Genomic DNA, 12,644 nt, shown 5'->3' on the forward strand with positions numbered 1-12,644 from the left:
AATCACAGAGAGGAATATGGGAAAGAGTGGATTTTGTTGCAGTGCAAGTCTTTTCGCCCTCCTCCATGCCCACAACCCTAAATTGGGACCGTCCATAAATCAAGAGGGAGCCATTTCATTTGGCACCAGAGATGAGGCTCCCTCTTTTGGCAGGATTCTAGCATAAGAAAGGTTCAGACCAGTCAGAAAGTGGTTTGGTTCAATATCCCTGAACAAAAAACTGCCTGGTGGATGTTCTGAAGGCATGACAGTCATTCTACAGCTAAGTCTGTAGGTGGTTTCAATTATAAACCAAGATTTGCACACTCTCCCCTCCTGGAACTATCTTGAAAGCTCCTTTCCCTGTGCTCTCTCCTGTCCAGAAGACAGGTGGATTGTGATAGAAAATTTGCGGTTAATGGGACAAGCCATTTTGAGAGCTCATCCAAAACTCCAAAGCAACTGCATAGACGACCTTCCCATGTGGTTTATGCACTAGCCCTCACTGAGAGCTGCTGCTCAGGGTGATGGTTGACAAATTGAAGAGCAAATGTTTTCTGTTATTAGCAAAGATGGAGCTGACCCAACCCCCCAGACCAGAACCCCACTGAACTTTGGGAACTTTTGGCTCCCGATCTGACCTTTGTGACTTAGGTCTGTCCTTCTCCAATTTCTAGAAATGATCTCCGCATCCACTAATAACGTCTCTGAGAGGTCTGGCAAGTGCTACCAGGCCCATTCCAGCTAATTGACGTTTTTCTTTCAATAAAGCAAGTATCTGGTCCCTATTGTTGCAGAAATCCTGGAGGCTCCAGAATGTTGAGCAAATGCTGGGCTTTTAAGTTTATGTCACAAGGACTCTTCTGATAACTCAAAAAATTATTCAAGGTGAATTTAAAGGGAAAGGGGCCTGATTCAATGTTGTGTTACTCAGACGTAAAACTGGAGTAATGCAGTGGTGAATTAGGCCCAATGAGATTGTTTCACCTAGTCCAAACCTTGTCTGCCACAGCCCCTGCGCTGAGCTCTTATTCCTGGCAACCCGCCTCTCTCTGAAGATACAGAGACTACTTCAGTCTCATCTCCAGGAATAGGGTTGGTGCCAGCTTTGCTCTTATCACTTCTTGTGTTTCTTTTGATCCTAACTTCCTGGCTGGTTTCTGTGGTATGGGACGAGAGGATATGTTATGGGTCTGTGAGCCATGCCCATGCTGTGTGGCACCCTGTCTCTCCCTGACAGCGGTTAGGGTATGACAACACTGCAAAGAAAAACCCACAGCACCAAGTCTCAGACCCCAGGTCAATTGATTCAGGCTCATGGGGCTAAAAATAGCAGTGCAGACGTTCCCCCTCGGGTTGGAGCCCAGGCTCTGAAATCTGGCAAGTGGGGAGGGTCCCGGAGCCCAGGCTCCAGCCTGACCAGGAACGTCTACACCCTATTTTTAGCCCCACCGCCCGAGGCCCACAAGCCGAGTCAATTGACCTAGGCTCTGGGACGCAGTGTGGCAGGCTTTCCTCTGCAGTATAGACATACCCATAGAGATTGATGAGCTTGCTACAGCCTCGGCTGAGAGCTGGGTCTTTTAGCTCAGGCAGGAGAAGCTCTTGCATTAAGATCCAGAGGTGCCAAGATTGATCCCCACTGCTGACAACCTACCTAGGGGTCATCGGCACTGCAGGGGCGTAATCCTCTTAAACATATTCAATACCCTCTTGCAAACCCAATCCCCCACCTTCCTAAAAGGATTAGAGCTGGGAAGGGACCATCCCTGTCCCAGGGTAATGCACTCCACAGGCTTCAGCTAGTCTCTGATAGGACTCAGTGCTCAGCATCCTCCTCTGGTGAAAGCTGGAGCTGGTGCCTGCGCTGGTAGTGCCTGGGCACTGCCTACAGAAGGATTGGCCTGTACCCCTCGGAGCAAGCACCGTGCTCCAGGGCAGGGAAGCAGCATCAGTAGCAGCTTAATGATCTGCAATCCCAGAACAGGGAGACTAGGCCTGTGTCATTCCATGCCCGTAGCAGCTCAGCTCGCAGACAGCACGGGCCTCTTGGTGACTCCACTGCCTGCCTCAGTGGGACACTACAGCACGGCAGCCCAGGCTGTGACAAGTGCAGCAGCTTTGATTTGTTGCCAGGTGGCTGTTGACACACATTCAGACCAAGCCCTTAAGGGGCTGCACAGTCCAGCTCCTCCTGCCTGTCTTGGAAACTCCGCCAAGGATTTAATTTCTTTCTAGCAAGGTGACGTTACTTCTGCCCTCCCCGTCTCCACGGGAATCTCTTCCCTTCCTGCCTGTTGCTAATGTGAGGGGCGAGGGGCATGGGATGGGCCAGGAGATCAAGCAGGCTCAGCCGCTCGATGCCACTAACATCTACAAGTGCTCAAGCCGCTCCAGGCCTTAGTGCCACGTGGGGGATGTTCATTGCCTAACAACACTCGACACCACACCACATCGATATTCCCAAATCCATAGGGAGCAAAGCGTCACGGCCCCTTCTGGTGCAGCTCCCTGCAAAGCCCCCAATCTCCTTGCACAGGAATTGGGTAGCACCCTTTTAAATAGTTTGTGACCCCTCTAGTAGCCTTCAGAGCCTTCTGTGTTTGAGATGCCACCAGGACCCCGCCGCAGCAGTGGTGCCTAGAGGTAGCTAGGTCTTGCATGTTGTGTATAGTTAGCAGACATGGTTATTTGGGCCCAGATGCTCAAGGTATTCAGGTACCTAACTCCCACTGATTTCAACTGGAGTTTTATTCTTGTATTTATTTATTTATTTATTTAGACTCCACTGTGCCCTCTGGCTCCTTCCTGGGACTTTTGCTGTGCAAAAAGCAAAAGACACAATCCTTGGCGAGGAGGATGAGCTCCTGAGCCAGGAACACAGTGAATTAGACAGTGACGGTTGAAGCCAAGGGGACATGACGAGGAAACTCTAGTCTGCAGCCTCTGGGACTGTGAGTAACCTGCTCATTTACAGAAAAATAATTTTAAGAAGGACTACAATTATCTGTTTTGGGGAGGGAAATGGCCTTGTTTGATAGCTCAGTAGAGGACTAGCCCAGCTCTATCGAGAGACTAGAACAGTATATAATAGCTAATAGTGTAACTGATGAGAAAATGGTGGTGGTTTTACTGAGCGTAATGGGGGCTAAGATTTACAACCCGCCGCGTAGCCTAACAGCTCCTATTAAACCTGCAGACAAAACATTTGCTGAGATTGTTTGCTGGAAATTTTACAAAATCACCTCTCCCCAAAGCCACTGGTGATTGCAGAGCCCTTCTGCTTTTAGAAATGGAATCAATAAGAAAATGAAACAAGTTCTGAATATGTGGCTGGATTAAAGAAATTAACAGAGCATTGCCAATGTGGAAAGCGTTTAAATGATGCATTAAGGAACCAGCTAGTGCGTGGTATTCAAAATGAAACAACCCAAAACTGTTATTGACTGAGGCTCATTTGACACCCAAACGGGCTCTAAAAATTGCTGTATCAATAGAAACAGCTACTAACGATGCCAGGGAACTGAAACAACATCGTGTAATCTGTGCAACAAATTAACTGGGGGGGTCAAGCAGAAAGCACAGCACGGACAACCCTCAAAGACTAAATGCTTTTATTGTGAGGAAGAGTCGCACAATGCAAATAATAGTTGGTTCAAGGACAAGCCCTGTAGAAACTGCAAGAAATCGGGTCACACACAGAAATTTTCACATGCAGGTCAGTGCAAAAAGCACAACCACCACCAGGCCATGGAAACATTTACTCTTGGCTATACATCAACCACCTCTGGTTGCAATTTTTAACCCAAAGACAGTACAAGTAGTGGCTGCAGCACAATTATGGGGATGGGCAATATTCCTGGGCACTCACTGTTAATACTGAGTTCAAAAGCATCAACCAACAAGTGAATGCAGATTGCTCGTTACACTTGCCATTGGAAGCGGCAAGTAAGGCTAAGGAAGTGAAATCAGAGACAGTCACTAAATTCTACATTACGACGAATGGATGGATTTATGCACACAAACAACAGTTTCCAGCTTTCTCTGCCTGAAAAGCACAGTTGAGTATATATCAAGGTGTGACCCAAGCCTGGTTATTCGTATGGAGCTCAGGTCATGTGTACTCCAAGAATTACATGAAGGCCATTTGGGAATTGTAAAAATGAAAGTCTTTGCTAGGAGTTTTGTGTGGTGGCCACAGATTGATACACAAATAGAGGAAATGACAAAACAATGTTAAGGTCATCAACGAAACACAACACGTGCCCACACATGTTCCTTGGAATCCTTGAGAGCAACCAACTGCTCTGTGCCAGCAAATCCACATAGACTACACTGGACCATTAATAGGACATATATTTTTGATTGTAGTAGATGCCCATTCTAGATAGTTGAACTCATACTGAATACTTCAGGCTAATTCAGCGCAGACAGTGGAAGTGCTAAGACTATTATTTTCACAGATGGGAGTTCCTGAACAGATTGTAAGTGACAATGAAACTCAGTTCACGTCTGAAGAGTTTCAATTGTTTGTCAAAAGAAATGGTATCAAACGTCACATCAGCACCTTCCCATCCAGCCACAAATGGATTAGCAGAAAGGTTTATCCACACATTCAAGCCAGCAATTCATGCTCTGGCTTCGGATCAAAGTAGTATACAACACAAGAGTACAGATTTTTATTTCACCTGTAGGAATGCGGCACATGCTACTGCAAATTATACCCCAGTTCTGTTGGTTATGGCTGTAATTTAAGGTCTCACCTGAACTTGTTAAAGGCTGATCTACAAGGGAACATTCACAGAAATAGCCTGATTGAATTGCCACAAATAGTCACATCCGAGAGTGCAGTTTTCATGTTGGAGAAAACGAAGATACTTTAGAGATAATTCATAGAAACCTGGAGCAATTACATCACCGACGAGACCCCTGTCTTAGCAGGTAGAAGTGGCACCAAATATGTCATGCAGAAGACATGCACACCCTGTTGAATGCGTGCTTACAAGCTGATGTTCTATCCCAGGGAGACCTAGTGAAAATAAGCTGATAATACAGCCGTAGCTGGAGCCTTGTGATAGCACCAGTGAGCCTCAGGTCCCCGTTTCTACTAAAAAGGACCCTGATACTACAGAGCAGGAAGATGCTGTTGATACAGCTACACCACAAAGTGCAGAAATGGCTCCAGAACCTGGTGTGATGCTGAAGAGACATTTTCCAGAGAGAGGTCATAATCCAGCTCTCAGATTTAAAGTGGAGCACCTTATCTATTTAATGGCAGTAAGGCATTGGTACCTCTTTTTTAAAAATATGCCCTTACTCATTAAGGGGGGAGGCACAACAATGGGTAGTACCCTTCAAATAGTTTGTGAGCCCTCAAATGGATCTCATTGTCTTTTATGTTCCAGAAGCCACCAGGACCCTGCCAGAGCAGCAGTGTGTGTATATAGCTAAGCTTTGCATGTTGTGTATAATCAGTAAACACCCCACTGTGCCTATGTTGTTTCTTCCTGTTAGGCAACGAGCAAAAGACACAACAAGAACCATGGCTATTATTAGAGAAGGAGAGCTCTGTCAGGCCCTCCAGTCCGCCCGCCTTGGTAAGAACAGCATTGCTCTCTTCCTTGCAGGTTTCCACGTCCTTCATTGAGGAAGTAGTTACATAGCTCCAGTGTTACATATGATTTGGATAGATGGGGACTCGGGACTGATCATCCCGTGTGAAGCATGAGTGGAAATGCATGCAGCTCTGAGATGGGGATATGGCAAACTAACCGAGGAGAAGGAAGGGGGAACTGTGCTGAAGCCAGTGTCTATCCAGGAGCAGTCTCCTTTTTGGCTCACATAGAGAAGATGCTCAGAGCCAAACCTGACCTGCTACGGGGACTTAGCTGTCCCTTTGGATACTCACTGGAGTTTTCCCTCACTTGTAACGGACGGGTCGCCTGTTCGGGAATCAGCTGAGCATGAGCAATGTCAGACTGAACCATGTGAAACCCCACAACATGGGTGCCCTCCCTACTCCTCCCTGTGGGGGGCACCGAGCCATGCTGACACAGGGATATTGTGATAAGTGTCTTGCTGGTGGGAGTGGGATGGGAAAACCCAAGGGCTGCAGGAAGTAGCATTGTCTATGGTCTTCCTTCAAAATCAGTGCTGTGGGGGGCACTGTGGTGCAGGGAACAGACGTGGATGATTCGGTATCCTTCTGAATCACTATTGACACCAGGGGTCCAGTGCAGCATGAAGGGGTGCTTTGTCGCTGGAGGTGCCGAGCTGCTGTAGTTAGACCCTTGTTTCCTAGGCTCCCATATTACAAGGGTGGCATTTTAAGATGACTAAACATGTGACCCCCAGTTACTTGGGGTGGGGCATGCATGCTCCCCCACAGCATCTCTCCAAGATGCGCTGCCTCTCTGTCATCACAACTCTGGCCAGCAAAGGGTGCCAGGAACATCTCCTGGCCGACACCTGTTCAATTTCAGTTGAGTTCCCCCTTCCTTGGCACAATCCCCATCTGTCGTCCCATTCCCTCCCTCCCTCCCTCCCCACCCACATGGGGGGGGGGTTGATGTTAGTGTAGGAATAGATCCAATAAGGCATCACCACAGGCTAGTCAAAGCTCTGGCTCTTTGCACTTCAAACCTGCTGGCTCTGGGAGCATCCTCTCAATTAAAAAAAAAAAAAGTAAACAAAAGTACTTGAGAGGCGCTGGGGTTTAAGGAACTGAAAGAAAAACAGAGGGAGAGGGCAGGCAGTTGCTGGCCTGCCTTTGGCATCCAGCCAGCATCAAAGCTTCATTCAATTAAATACATTTTTATTTAATAAAATGCCTCTGCACTCGAGTAGCGGAGTGCAGTGCCAGACATGGTACTGAATAGCTCACATGGGAGAGATGGCAGCCAGTCTCCATGAAACCCCTTCCCGATGTCCCCATCAGGCACTGCTACAGCACTTGCCATCCCAAAGGATTACCAAGTAACACTACCTAGCGCTTCTATGCACATTTCATCAGTGCGTCTCAGAGTGCTTTACAAAAGCCAAGCACCTTACAGGACATGTATACGGAATTACTTCCCCTGCCACGGAAATGCAGCCACCTTTGGGACGGGAGCACATTTACCCAGCACACAGCAATGCTACAACCCTCTAGGGGAGGAAATGAAGAATACTGTATTCAGGTGAAATTTCCGGGCACGTTTAGATCAACACAACATAGTCACCCACTTTGGAATATGATCAGGACACGAAGGCTAAAAACCGCAACAGGTTCTTTATTGGCCACAAGAGGTCAGAACCTGAGTTTTCGGCTTTAGCGGAAAGATGGTACAATCAGCAACACAGCGCCCCTTGCATCAAACTGAGGAACTGGGGTCAGTGCTGATTCAGAGGAAAGTCAGTCACCAACACCATGTGCTACAGCACCTGTGGCTTTCCTTTGGGTCTTCCCATCCAAGTAACAATCAGGCAAGACTCTGTTTAGTACGTGAGCTCTGATGAAATCCCAGCTGCAGGGGACAATGGTTGGGGCAGATAGATTACAGATTATTTTAAGGATCTACTAAACATTTTTAAACGATGACTCCCCACTTTTTACACTATGACGTAATCCAAGAATAAGGGGACGATGGGTGAAATTGACAGACGACACATACCTCCTCACAAAACAGGTGGAACACTCTGCTGCAGCATACTATGGGACTGAGATTGTAAAGGGGTAGGAAATTGTATGGCCAACAGTAATGTATTTTGTTATGCATTAAAATAGGGAGAATCAGCTCTCATGCTTCAGAGCATCAGATAATCACCCAGAAAGGTCAAGAAGGAATTCCCTCCACCCCTTAATAATTCTCATCACTTTTCCTTCTGTAGATTTGAAAGTGCTTTCTAAAGATTGGTTAGGAATATTCATCCCTCTGACAGATGGGGACACTGAAACAGAGAGGTTAAGCCTCATGTCGCATAGACATGCTATGTCAGAGCTGGGAAAAGAACCCAGGAGTCCTGGCTCCCCACTCTGGTGTCTTTCTTCCAGTAGGCCATGCTGCCTATGGAGCATTGCAGAAGAGGTCAAATGCACTCCGGGCGTTCTTCTGAAGAAGTGAATATTAGCCTCTGGATACTGGGCTTGCTAAACCAGTAGTTTGAGTTGGCACAATCAAGTTGACACTTCCAAAGTTATACACCAAAAGGGTGATTTTTAAACCTTGCTACACAGTCTGAAATATGCTGGGGACTCCAGTGCACCCTGATTTTCAGAGGATCTCTCAGGACTCTGGTCGCCACTTACTTTTCCATCTTGCCTCATCCTCATTCTTTTAAAACCTTCCCGTAACATCAGAAATAAAAGTGCTTTCAAATCTCTTTTCCTGCTGTGGTGTTCCATCGCCTTCCACTCTCCATTGTTCCCTGTTGCCCTTGAAAAATGATTTAAGCCAACTGCGCGCTCCCATCTCTGAGTAGACTTTTTCGTTCCCTTTTAGCATGTCAATTTAAAACGAAAAAGCAAAAACAAACAAACAAAGAAGGCTACAAAGGCTCCATATGCGTCTTGCTACCTGCAAAGCAATTCAATCCATTCCATTTTCTCTAGCATCCTCAACACACAGCATCACAGAGCTCTGCACAGTGAGAGTTAGTCATAAGCTAATGAGAAAGAGAAAGGCTTAAATAATATCTTCCATTCATAGATCACCTTTCATTCTGAAGGGCCCCAATGTGCTGTACAGTTATATAATCTATGCAAGCACCACTGAAATACAGCCAACTCTGAAGAGGGTGGCAATCAACTTGTTTGTGCGCTGCACAATTACTATGTAAAGTCACACTCATAACTGAAGTGAAATGCCTTCCTAAGTCCTATGGAGATTGGCTTACAAGCTGGAGCACAAGTTTTTATTACCCTTAGTATTATTCTAGCTTATTTAGCTACAAGTATAAGTAAGCATTAAATTATCCAGATCTGTGGTATTTTGCACAATAACTTCCTGTTGCGGGGAGTTCCACAGGTTAAGCACATACTGTGTAAAGCATTATTGCCTTTGATCAGTTCTAAATCAATTAGTTAATTCCAGAATTTTTCTTGTTCTCAAGATATTTAGGGACAAGGTGAATGTGAGACACTGATGAGTTTCCTTGTCATATTGAACATCTCAGCTGGGTCCCCTTGAACCTGTCTCCTTTCTAACATTCATACAGCACAGCCAGCAAAGATACAACATGCCCATTAAGTCTTCTTCTCTCACTGCCCTCTACATACCTCCAAACTAAAATGTTATTAAAGCTAATGTTAAAAAATTTTATAGTACACAGGTTAAGAAAAGAGTGTTTGTACATCTGAGTATAGTGCTTAGATTATCCACAAATACAAAGTTTGTTTAAAAAGTCATAAGATACATATAGTGCATCATCAGTGATAACCCAAATTAAGGTGAATAGATTTAAGAATACAGTTTAGATATTAGCATCCAAATATTTGGGTACATCACTCATGAAAAGTTTATACAGAGAGTTGGTTGTGGAAAGCAAATATAGCAATGAGTGAAGATTGTCCCTCAGTAATTGAGAATTTAGGGTAGGTTGTTGTAACGGAGCGCTTCACTGCTCGTCCCAAAAATCAGTTGGAGACCGTTTAATATGCAAGCACCAGTGCCCTTTTATTCCTTGTGTCAGTTCCCACCACCATTTAGATACAGTCCATTCCAGCCAGCTCCCTGAGGGATAGCTAGCTTCTTCAGCCAGCTGGGAACTACAGCCACAGGCTCCTCCCTTTCCTGTTCCCCCCTCTGCTTCCTTCCTGCCAGCTTTATATAGCCTCCTGGCTAACAAGGCCCACAGGAGTTTTTCCTTAAGCCCTTTGGCGAGCCACACCCAGCCAGTACGAATTAATACCTCTTAATTGGAGCTGGGCTAACAGAGGCCTGGCCAGAACCTTTTTGGCCAGCACCCTGTTACACGCCTCCCTCCCTTAAGAAGCAGAAGGTCCGGCTGACCTCAGCCCTTTGGCCCTTCGGCCCTCTAGCCGGGGCAGGCCCTTCCGGGGAAAGCTCCCCGCCCCGTCCGGGCAACCCCCAGCCACCTCTGTTGGTGAGTTCTCCATCCCCCTTCCGCAGAACGTACACTGTTCCAGGAGTGGCTGCCCCCATAGCTCCGCCTCTGCCCGCAGGTCATCACACCAGTCACACCTGGGCAGGTGTCCGGTCCCCTGTTCCCCCTGCCCCTCGTATAGGGGTCAGGATTCATCCCACCATCTGGCGGGATCTTCTGCACCTCAGTTTCCCCCGCTCGATTCCGTGGGTCCGGGACCTTGTCCACAAGGAGCGGTGATATGGGGTGCTCTCCTTCACCCATCCCTTCTCTGAAGGGCTCAGGCTGGCCAGCTCCCCCATATACCCTTCCCACAGGTCCACCCTCTCTGGGCTCTGTTATCTAAGAGTTTCTTCGCTACTGACGGGACTAGGCCTGTCCTTTCATCTGGGGACCCTCCGGCTTGGTATCTCCGCCCCCCGTCTCGGGGTACCCCACCGCTTCCTTCTAGGCAGCAGGCCCCAGTCCCAGCCTAACACTACCAGGTATGATAGCCCATCCAGCACCCCCACCTGTTTCCACCTAAAGTGGCCCCTCACTTCCAGGAGTACCTGGGCCACCGGGCAGGACTTCTTGTCCCCATGGACACACCCGAGGGCTTTCCTTGCCCCTGGGAGCTGCCAGTGCGGCTTTACCAACGTCCTCTGTACTAGTGTACAGCCTGAGGCTGTATCCACCAGGCCCGTTTGGGGTTTTCTCCCAATCTCCACGGGAATGGTGGACAGGTTCGGCCCCTGTTTTTGCCCCTCAACTTGAGTCCATCCACAAAACTCCGCCCACCCGCACTCCATATCCGTGCAGTCCCGTTTCGTGTGACCCGGTTTCCCACACTGCCAACACGTTAGCCGGGCAGGCCTTTCGGGGGCTCCTCGGGGCTCCCCCTTCTTCTCTTGGCCTCTCCCGGGAAAAGGTTCTGTCTGTCTCCTCCCTGTCTTTCTGGGGTCGGTCCTCCCTCCGGGGTCCCTCAGCCTCTATGTACTCCTCTGTCAATCTGACGGCTGCCTTGACAGTGCCTGGCTGGTGACGTCTCACCCATATGCTTATGGTCTCAGGGAGGCTCTGTAGTAATTGCTCGAGGACCAGGGTATTCATGATTTCCCTCATAGTACATGCCTCAGGCCTCAGCCAGCGCGTGACCCAGTCCATCAGACTCTGGTATACGCCCAGGGCTGAACTGCTGACGTCCACAGGGCTGACTGAAACTTCTGTCAGTACCGCTCGGCCGACAGGCCCACCCCATCCAGAATGGCTGCTCTTACTGCCTCATAATCGCGGGCTTGTTCCTCGCTCAACGCCATTTAAGTTGCTTGAGCCTCCCCTGTCAAATAGGGAGCGACTCAGAGGGCCCATGTTGCCTTCTCCCACCCCAGAGCCCATGGTTACCCGCTCAAAGGTCCCCAAGGAAGGCATCCAGATCATCTGCCAGGCTCATCTTACACAGTCCCCAGCCCAGCGGATGGGTGCCCTCCCCTGTCACAGGATCCACCACGCATTGCAGGAGTTGTCCCTGTACGCTGGTTTGTTCCCGGATAAATTCCTGCAGGCTCCTCTGCTGTTCTGCCTGCCAGGCTAGGAAGGCCTGTCTCTCAGCCTGGTGGGACTGCTGGAAGTTTTGCTGGGTCTGCTGGGTCTGTTCCTGCTGCTTTACCAGCCATTACAGGGTCTCCTCCATCTCCGAGTTGCCAACCACATTTGCTGGCTTCCAATCCCAGTAAAGGCCCCACATGTAACGGAGCGCTTCACTGCTCTTCCCAAAAATCAGTCAGAGACCGCTTAATATGCAAGCACCAGTGCCCTTTTATTCCTTGTGTCAGTTCCCACCACCATTTAGATACAGTCCATTCCAGCCAGCTCCCTGAGGGACAGCTAGCTTCTTCAGCCAGCTGGGCACTACAGCCACAGGCTCCTCCCTATCCTGTTCCCTCTTCTGCTTCCTTTCTGCCAGCTTTATATAGCCTCCTGGCTAACAAGGCCCACAGGAGTTTTTCCTTAAGCCCTTTGGCGAGCCACACCCAGCCAGTACCAATTAATACCCCTTAATTGGAGCTGGGCTAACAGGGGCCTGGCCAGAACCTTTTTGGCCAACACCCTGTTACAGTTGTCCATTTCGAAAATACAAACCATGAGGAAAGTATTTCAGTTACTTTCCCCAGTGCGCTTCTCATTGGCACTCCAGCTTATCCCTCCTGGTATTGCCGATGTCCAGTGATGTGTTCTGTGTAGCTACAGCCTCTGCTAATCTCATCAGCTAGCCAATATTTCCATTCACATCCGCAAAGCACCATTAGAGATTTAGGAACCAGTGGATTCTGACATGACTATTGCCCTTTAATCAAGTACAGCTGGCTCATTCATGATGCTGTGACAGGCAAAATCCCCTGTGCTAACCTTAGGAATAAATATTATTATGACAAGCCCTAAGAGAAACTAGACATATGGATTGAGAGTGCCTAGGAATTCTGGGGAACACCATCTGCAAAAGTGTCTTGAAATTCCTCTTTTCTAGAGGAGGGAGAAGTAGAGGCCACGCTTCGCCCATAACGCACTGGAAACCACCTATTCCTAAAGAGAAGGCATAGAAA

The sequence above is a fragment of the Trachemys scripta genome, chromosome 3 (assembly GCF_013100865.1).
Source record: "Trachemys scripta elegans isolate TJP31775 chromosome 3, CAS_Tse_1.0, whole genome shotgun sequence".
In the NCBI taxonomy this organism is placed as follows: Eukaryota; Metazoa; Chordata; order Testudines; family Emydidae; genus Trachemys; species Trachemys scripta.